Source organism: Vombatus ursinus, unplaced genomic scaffold (assembly GCF_900497805.2).
Source record: "Vombatus ursinus unplaced genomic scaffold, bare-nosed wombat genome assembly UNPS02014802.1, whole genome shotgun sequence".
Lineage (NCBI taxonomy): Eukaryota > Metazoa > Chordata > Mammalia > Diprotodontia > Vombatidae > Vombatus > Vombatus ursinus.
The window spans coordinates 23,209,064-23,218,655 of NW_020954580.1; the positions used below are offsets into that span (position 1 = coordinate 23,209,064).

Sequence of the window (9,592 nt, forward strand, 5' to 3'; positions counted from 1 at the left end):
AGGCCTAACCTTAACCTTTCATTAATATAAATTGTAAATAATTCACCATATGGAACAGAGCATCATCACAGAACTCACACTATCGATTAAAAGCACACAGAAAGAAGCCAAATAAAAGACAAATAATTGCTATCAGGACAATCAACTCATGACTAAGTGATCTTATGTGCTAAAGTGACACCTGGTACTCCAGACCTTAAAGAATAAAGTTCATGTCTTTAAATTTGGACTATATCAAACAGAAACTGGTAGAAGTTCATTCTTAAAACAACTGCTCAAATGTTTCTTCAGATAAGATGTCTTTAAAAGTAGCAGTCAAATAGTAACTCTTCTGCTCTTTGCCAAGAAAACATACCCCAAAACAAAAATATCTAAGATGTTACATGGAAAATTAAGACAATGCTGTTTTCAGCATGTATATATAAACTTTTAATTTTATTAGGTAAATTAAAGCCCTAGGACTAGAAACTATGTACTTTGTAAAATGCTTCAGGTTTACCTTTACCTTTTCCATAAATATCTCCTTTGAAACACAACACAAGGTTTTATTATACATCACAGAAGATGCATAATTTTTGTTCAATTAATAAAAATCTATCAAATACTGCATAAAGCAGAATCTATGATGGTACCTATTTTTATTTTCCTTGATCTTAAACTTTACATAGACATTCAGTATATCCTAAATCCTACATATTTCATGAACAAACAAAAAAATACAAAGGCAATGGGCTAAAAAAATTTCTGAGAGATACCCATAAAATTATTTACACAGAGCTCCATACAGATGCTTATTTTTTTTTAAGTCTTGCAAAATTGATAGAACTAAAGTGTCCTTTGGAGTTCAGTAAAGAACAGAAGTAAGATGAAAGAGAAAGGAGACTCCAACATGATGAATTTCCAAGGAGAAATCAACTTTAATGAAAGAGGACCATTAATTCTGCTTGCTTAAATTCATATCAACATTTGAGAACTACATTTGGAACAATCAAGTTCCACGGTGAAAAGATTAACCAAAAATGTAAAACTTTTAGTTATGCCATTTGCTAAAATGAAACCATTATCATCATAAATTCAGCAATTTTAAAACAAATTTCATTCTCAAGAATAAAGATATATTGGAAATTTTCATATAAAAATTCCTGAGGTCAAGACAAAGAACTACTACTTCAAACATTTTATTTTGATTTTCAAAAAATATGTACACTATGAGATATGAACTAAGATTTTATATTTTATTGGTATAGTGACACTAATTGTAAAAGTTCATTACACAAAGAGAATATTATTTTTTCCCCTTCATCTACAATATCTGGAACTTTCTCAAAAAAGAACAGAATGATCCTTCCTGGGAAAATTCCTATACAAACCATAATAATCTAATAAATGAAGTTACTGCAGGACACAATTCTATCAGATTTCATTTAAACAATATTATCTAAATATTTTTGTTGGAGTATAATTTTGAAATTCCTTTTCCTTCTCCTTAAAGATAATTAGAAAAAAAATTCAAAAACCTTGATCCAAAAAGGTTTCAAAAGATAGAGGAAAAGGAATTTTTACAAATATTGCTGTTTCTTCACTACTTAAAACCAGAGACTTCTTTAGCTATCTAAACAAGTAGTTTTATAAAGTTTTCTTTCAACTGAAATATTTAGGAATAAAGATTAGCATTGATCAATAGACACATTAAAACTGGTCAAAGTGGTCTTCCTTAGATAGGCAGAAATACAAATATTCCTTGGGGGGAAAAAAGGAAATTCACTTTTAAGCAAGTAAACTGAAGGCATTGCTGGTTCTTTAAGTCTTAGGACTCTTTTACACTGAAATTTTTGTATGGCTAGTTTTTATAAATTCCATACGTTCCCTTTGTCAACACAGTGCTACCAGTGATTAGGAGAACACTTTATAGTTTTTGGAGAATTGGTATGTTCAGGAGGGAAAAGCTCTTTGAAAAGCAGCTGCAGCTTAGAGTAGCTGATCCCAGGAGGGCAGACTCTCAAAGTAACCATATCTAGGTTACTAGGTGTTCTTCTCCTTACCCCACAAAATCACTCAGCTAGAACTTTTTTATTATTCATTTATAGATTTATGTCAACAAATACACTTTCAAAATTCAATTCTGGTAAGGTTAAAAGTGGTCATCAATCATTCATACTTCGATAAAACTAATTTTTCCTTATATATCTAACTGGTATTAGCTATACTGTAGGAAGAGAAACTGAAAGCAGTCTGAGAAAAAGACACTGTACCCAGGAGCCTCAGACAGTCTTAGGAAGCAATGGGTCTTCAAGTAAAGATTGGAAAACTACCTATCATTCAAGATATTCTTGCTCAAGTTGGATTATATGGGCTCCTAAGTCCCTTTCAGATGAGATCCTAAGTCTACAGAGGACACTAGGTGAGAGAAGGGTTCAGAAAAAGAAGTGGAAGGATTCCAAATGCAAATTTCACTTATTTAAAAAATTCATATGGGGCTAGGCCTGTGGCACTAGAAATAAGAAGGAAAAAAACCTCTTCTTTGTTCTCCTCTCTGCTTTTATACCATACAACATTTAAGATGCAGATCTCAAGCCAGTATCATAAGTACTATGGTGAAGCTACATTATGGGTTGCTGCTTTTATGATCAGGATAGGCAATCTAAATAGTAGTTATAATATTAGTTCAAACAGTCTTAAAAATTAAGTTTTGGAATACAGCTGATCACTGTAGTAGAAAGAGTAATGAACTTAATACTTAATCAAAGAACTTTTTGGGAAGAGCAGCGTACCTGAAAAGAGATCTGCAGCTTTTGGACTTCAAGATTAACGAATCGACCACATGATTTGACCGCCACCAAAAAAAAAAAAAAAAAAAGCTAATATCTTAGACTGCATTAAGAGGATGTCTACCTTTTAGATATAAGGTGGAGGTCCCACTGTATGGTGCTCTGGTCAGATTGATCATAGCAGTCTGTTCTCAATACTACATTTTATGAAGTATACAGAAAATGGCAGCTAGGATGGTTAAGTAACTTGAGTTCACACCATATGAAGTCACATGGCAATTAAGTGGGATTCAAGAAAATGGTTCAAGGAACTGGGGTTGCTAAGGAGAGATGTTAATAGCCTTCAAATCTTTGAAAGGCTGTTATATGGAAGAAGGGATTACCAGGGGTGGGGAAGCTGTGGCTTTCTAAGTCCTCGGTGGGGCCTTTTGACTGAGTCCAAGTTTTAAGAATAAATCCTCTTATTAAGAGTATCCAAACTTTTTGGATTCAAAAGGTTACACTTGAGGACCTAAAGGGCCACATATGGCCTAGAGGCCGCAGGTTCCCCATCCCTGTATAAGACATCTTGTTTGGCCACACAGGGTATAATTTGGACCAACAGTAGTAACGGGAGGGGCAAATTATGAATTGCTGCAAAACCAAGCTTCCCAACAACTATTCAAAGTGGAATAGGTGGTCCAAGGATATAGGATATTACTCCTTATAGAAAGTCTGCCCATAAAGGTTGTATAGTCACTTGTCAGGTATTAGTTATATTAGATGGCTTCTCAGTTTCCTTCCAACTCTGAAATTCTCAGATGCTCAGTGATTCTCTATGATCTTGGGGAAACACCTTAACCTCTCAGTCTGTTTTCTCACCTTTAAAATGATAAAACTTTCACCTACCTATTGGAGTTGCTGTAAACAAAGCACTTTGTAAATTGTAAGAGGATACAGAATTGTGAGGGCAGCTAGGCAGTGTAGTACATAAGAGCGTTGGGTCTGGAATCAGAAAAACCTGAGTTCAAATCTGGCCTCAGATTCTTATTAGCTGTGTAACCCTGGGCAAGTCACTTAACCCTGTTGCCTCAATTTCCTCATCAAATGGCAAAGCACCCTGGTATCTTTGCCAAGAGAATCTCAAAAATGGGGTCATAAAGAGTCAAATACAACTGAACAATAACAACAGAGATGTGAGATATTACAAATCTTCTAGGTAATACTAATAAAAATTGACACTGATACAGCACTTTAGTTTGCAAAGGGTCTTCTTACAGGATTTCATTTGAGTCTCACAAACATCCCTGTGAGATTCATACCACTATCCTATTTTACAGATGAAGATACAAGTTCAGAGAAAGAGGTTATCCTTCTCATTTTATAGATGAACAAATGTGGGCTTAGAAATGATTTACCCCAGGTCACACAAATAGCAAATAGAAGAAACAGGACTTGAACCTAAGTTCTCTGACTCCGAGTGTGATTTTCTTTTCATTATGCCACAATGTCCCAGAGGTCACAAGCTAGTACATACTGGAAGTGAGATTCAAATGCAGGTCATACTGACCTCAATGTCAACATTCTTTCTATTACTCCATGTAAGTTGAGGACTGCCTGAATGTTTTTAAGTGACAGAAAAAGATTCCCTGACACACTATCTTCTAGATAATTTTGCATGCAAAATAAATAAAAAAAACCTTTCCTTTCTTCTCTTTAATACAATCCTGCATTTTTTTTTTTAAACTGGATCTGTGATTTCATTGGGCTAGGAAGTTCCTGGCGAGGAAATTACTGCATTACTAACTTTAATTGATATATCACTTCTGGGTAATCTTAAACACCTCATTTTATCATGCCAAGTTATTTAAATATTATAAAATATTACTTACCACACACAATAGTTCCATGTCAAGGCATAGTTACTTAAGGACCAGCATGTTACGTATCATGTCCATCCATAAATGAAATCTTCTTCCCCAACTGGTTACCATAAACAGAACAATATTCTAAGACAAGGTATAGTTTTGACTTTTTAAGCATGTGAAATGGTAAAAATCATTATTCACGAGCTGTATTATTATCCACTATTACATTTCCAAAATGTAAATACAAAAATTATCTCCATGCAGCAACTAAGTTAAATTGGAGACCATTAAGCAGCCACAAATGTACTTGTCAAGAATTGTGGGAAAGCTTACCTACAAGAACCCTGAGTACTAAAGCTTAATAGGTGCTACACCTACATTTATGCCATGGTTATATTTATGCCTTTAGAAAAAACCTGTGCACAACAAAATAAGCAATTTAAAATATTTTTTCTTCCAGTACACAAATGGTAGAAAACAATAACTAACAGACTAGCCTAACACTAGCAGATAAAACTTCCAGAGGAAATCTGGTAAGAGCTTAGCTTTCAGCAATACAACAAAACCAGGAATATATAAAAGGTGAAAATAACTTGAAATTATTTTGTTAGTTTCCACAGTGGAAGGAAGTGAGACAGGATGAGAATACACCCTAGCAATTATAGCATCTTTCTAGCACATTTCTAAAAAGTATTTTTTAAGAAACTCCATACAACAACCCTGTTAAATAAGTATAGTCAGAAGTAGGCAGACTATAGCCTTGAATGATTTGTTCAAAATTACCTCAAGAACCAGTGATATACAAAAACAAAATCCATTAACACCTATATCCCAGATAATAAGCTCATGAATTTAGAATATTTCAGTGGAAGGGTTTATTTTCTTCCCTTGTTAAAAATATGGGCTGTGGAAAGTTGCAAAAATATTTTCTAAATAGCCTGAAATTGCACAATAGTATCAGAATAGTAATAACCAAGTAAGAATAAATTCTTGTCCTCAAAATTTAATCACATCTAAATTTTGATCACCTAAGTATTGGTCTGCCCACGGTACACCCTCTCCTTAGTTGTCCTGCAGTCCTAATTTTCCATTCTACCCTTTCCCTCTGAGTATGCATATACACATAGTTCTATGCTCTCATATCCCTTCAGCGCAGAGGATGTAGGGGTAACGGGTTATCATATTAGCAAAAAACAACAAATTAGATAATTTCTAAGGTCTCTTCCAACACTAATGAGTTATAATAAACTATGTAACCTGTATTATAATCCTTTTAATCACCTTAAACCACCTGACCCTCTGCAATTTCCTAAATGAGTACTACTAGCATAAGTTACTAGGATACGAAATATCCTATTTTGATGCATTGTATTAGCTCCCATTTTAAACAAATCAATTAAAAAATGGATGTGATGTTCAATGTCTTTAAGGCACAAGCACTGCAATAAATGAATGGTTTTCATGCTTGATAATGTTTACAAAGACAGAACACAATATATGAGGTAACCAGTTGTGCCTGTTGTCTCAACTTGACAGAATATGATGCATATTTCATGTTTAAGGATATTGAACAATATCAATACTAATTTTCTTCTGTAAGCAACAATTCAACTCAGCTGAACTTTAAACAAAGGTCAATCTAGCAACTGAGGAGCGGTTTCCTGTAAAGGATGTAAGGATGGATAGAGAATCAGAAACACCAGCATTCAGGTCTCATCTCTAACACAAGTAACTGCATAACCACAAGCAAGTTATTTAAACTTTCAGTGCCCCAGGCAACTCTCTCAGACTATTAAATTACACAGGAATTGCCAGTCTTCATTTGTGTGGAAGTAGTTTCTATGTAAATGAAGTTAAAGGTCTGGAATGTCCCCAAACACAACAACTGGAAAAGCATTTTTGTCACTGACTAGTAAAAATGTATTACATAAACTCATTTTCAGTTCATAGAATCGTAGAAGCAGAAACTTCAGCAGTAATCTAATTCAATCCCTAGTATATGAATCTTCTCTACAACATCCCTGAGTGCTTATCCAGCTGTTCCTTCCTTGATCTCCAGTGAAAGGCAGTATATACTATTTCCTAAACAGCATACTTCATTCTTGAACAACCATTATAAAATTGCATTCAGTAGAAATCTGCCCCTCTGCAACTTCAATGCATTGATGTTAGTTCTGTCCGTCCTTTTGGGACAAGCTAATTTTAAGCTGAATACCTCTTATACCCGACAGCACTTCAATATCTGTAGACTGCAACCATTTACATCCTCTTTTCTTCCCCAGCCTAAATGTCCTTGATTCCTTCAGCTCATCCTCATTTGGCATGATTCTGACCCTCAATATCTTGGGTTGTCTTCTTCTAGACCCACTCCTACCTTCGTGTCCACAATACTCCAGATGCTATACTTTTATTAAATGTACCTTATCTCATTAGCTACTTTGACCACCATGGCACATTGTTAACTCACACTTCATAATCATTTTGCAGACTGTCAAGACTGCCAAAACCACCTGGCTGTTCTCACATGAATGTGTGAAACCTGTACTTGCACATTTTTTTTAAAAAAACCCAATTGCGAGATTTTATATTCATTCTCATGAAATTTCATCTCATCAGACATGGACCACCATTCCAGATTGTTTGTGGTACTTTTAGGTTCTAATTCTTGTCTTCATCCAAAATATTTCTATCACATATAGTTTGTTTTCTTTAAAAACAGCAATCTGGAAAATTAACAACTAAGAATACACCCTGATCTTATGTTATTTACTAGTCATATTTAAGATGTTCTAATTTTAAAAACCTATCTTCACATTAATCGAAATATTAGACATTTTTTCACCCCAGTTAATTGCAAACCAAGAATAAGGCCTAATTTATCCAATACCTATTTATTAGGGGAAAAAAACCTATACATTTCAAAGTAACAGCTATGCTTCATTAAATGCCCAATTTTCCTTTATTTAAAACATAATTTGAAAATCATAATTTAGATGTTTTCCAGTCTTATTGAAGTAATTCAAAACAGGAAAAGTTACAAGGGTACTGTACAAATCATAAAGTATAATCAGACTTAAATTATTTTAAGAAATAAATAGACTTAAATTATTTCCAATAGTGAAGTGTTGTTTCTTTTTTTACTTTACTGGTATACAATATGGTACAACAGAATTCTTTAAGTGCCTTCTCCCTCAAGAGCCTTTAGCATGGTAATTAAAAATCCTGTTAAATGGATTCTCAGAACTACTAAATGTATATATTAGATGATATTAATTAATTTCAAGGTTTTTTCTCTCTTTATCCAATACAGCATCTCTCAACTGAGTGATCCCAAGCCAAACAATAGCTAAAGCTGTGCATGAAAAACATAGTTAAGTCTATATGCCACTGGCAACATATTTCTTTCTCCACTGCCCCATTACCTACTTTTCCATTCCCCTTCTTCTTCCTGGCAATATCTTAACTACTGCATAAGCTGAAACTTGTCAGTGGAATGACAGCAGAATGAGCAGTTTTCTCCTTTGCACTCCTTTCTACTCTTAAGCAAAGAGAACTCTTCTCTAAGAACTGCCGAGAACAGCATTTTCCAAACTAATTTGGCCACGGAACAGTTTTGGATTTGAAAATTTGCAAAGCTAGCCATAAATGTTAGCCCTGAGAGCCTGGAGGTATAGTGTATATGCCTGGGACAAAGGGAATTCAGTAGAAAGAGCAAAATAGAGGGACTATCACTTCCATATCAAAAGAAGACATCTGACACACATCATTTCATACTTCGTCTCAGAGAAGTGCCGTGAACATTTTTTTCCTCTTATTCGCCTGGGCTGGGGAAGTCTGTGAAATGCTGACCCCTTTCCAGGTTTCCACAGCTAACACCTTTGTGCAGCCACTGAACACAACTTGGGCATTGCAAGAATTGGCCGTGGCGGCCCTTCAGCTACAGCAGCAGCCTAACAATCCCCCACCCGACCTCCCCTCACTGCCAAGGACATACACAGGTGGCTTCTCCTAACTATCCCATCTCACTGCAGGGGGCCGGGAAGACCGTGGTCTCCGAATCCCCCTCCCCCGCCCCACCCCCACCCCCAGCACAGACAGCCCCACAGACACCCAGAGCATCCTTCGGCCGGGTGACTTTTGTGTCCCTGGCTCTTGAAAACGCCGCCTGGAGGCGTGTGCTTGGAGGGAGAGGAAAGGGGGGACCGGGGTCCTCGCACTTTCCTCAAACTGTCTCCGTTTCTCGTGACAAAGAGAGAGAGGGGGGCGGAGCTGAGCTCGGGCCCCGGGAGAGCAAGGCCGGGGACCGACGAGCATCCTCCAGGACTCCGCACCCAGCCGCCGCGGGGCGGCTCTTCCTTCAGCCGGGCTACCTAACCTCCGCCAGCCCGTGCCCGCAGGGTCAGGGGTGGATCCCCGGGGAAAGGGTCTGGAGAACCGCCGGGCTCCACCATGTTGTAACCCGAGACGCCGCATCAACAGGGAAGCGGACGAGCCGCGGGCCCGGGGCCCGTAACGAGGGGGCGGATCCCGGAGCCTCCACAGAGCCCGGCGGGGGGTCGGGGTGGGTGACGGGGAAAGGGCAGGAGGATGGGGGGGCGGGGGAGGCGACAGAGGCCGCCTTCCCGGGCGCGAACGTCCCCGCCGCCCCCCGGCTCCCTCAGCCCTGTGGCCGCCGGGAGCCCTGCAGGGCAACCAGGGAAGTCCGCGAAGCGCCGGAGCCGAGAGGGAGAAAATTCAAAACGAGTCTACTCAACCTCGTCTTGGCTCCGCGGCACCGCCATGGAGACCAGCGCACTGCGCAGGCGCGGCCCGCCCCGCCCTGCACCCGCACGCCGGCTCCACTATGCTCCTTAGTAGGTTGGGCCTCCTTGGCCACCGTCATGAGATTTACTTCGGGATCTGCCTTGACTTCCCTAAATTTGGGTTTGTGAAGAGGAAGCTGTAGCCCAGAAAAAGTCATGTCCCGTTCCCCTCTCC

At 38.1% G+C, this 9,592-nt stretch overlaps 1 protein-coding gene across 3 annotated transcripts in view; it reads right to left on the reverse strand.

Moving 5' to 3' along the window:
- Window positions 1–9,424, reverse strand: part of CARF (calcium responsive transcription factor) — a 52,221-nt gene extending 42,797 nt beyond the window's left edge. The window contains exons 1-2 of one of the 3 annotated variants that reach the window (XM_027873896.1): window positions 9,370–9,424; window positions 4,640–4,730 (exon numbers count right to left, since the gene is read on the reverse strand). The gene's annotated coding sequence lies outside the window, so the exon portion shown is untranslated. Of the gene's footprint in view, window positions 1–4,639; window positions 4,812–9,369 lie in introns of those variants that run through there. The other 2 variants (XM_027873897.1, XM_027873898.1) reach the window with 2 other exon arrangements.
- Between the last annotated feature and the right edge of the window lie 168 nt (window positions 9,425–9,592).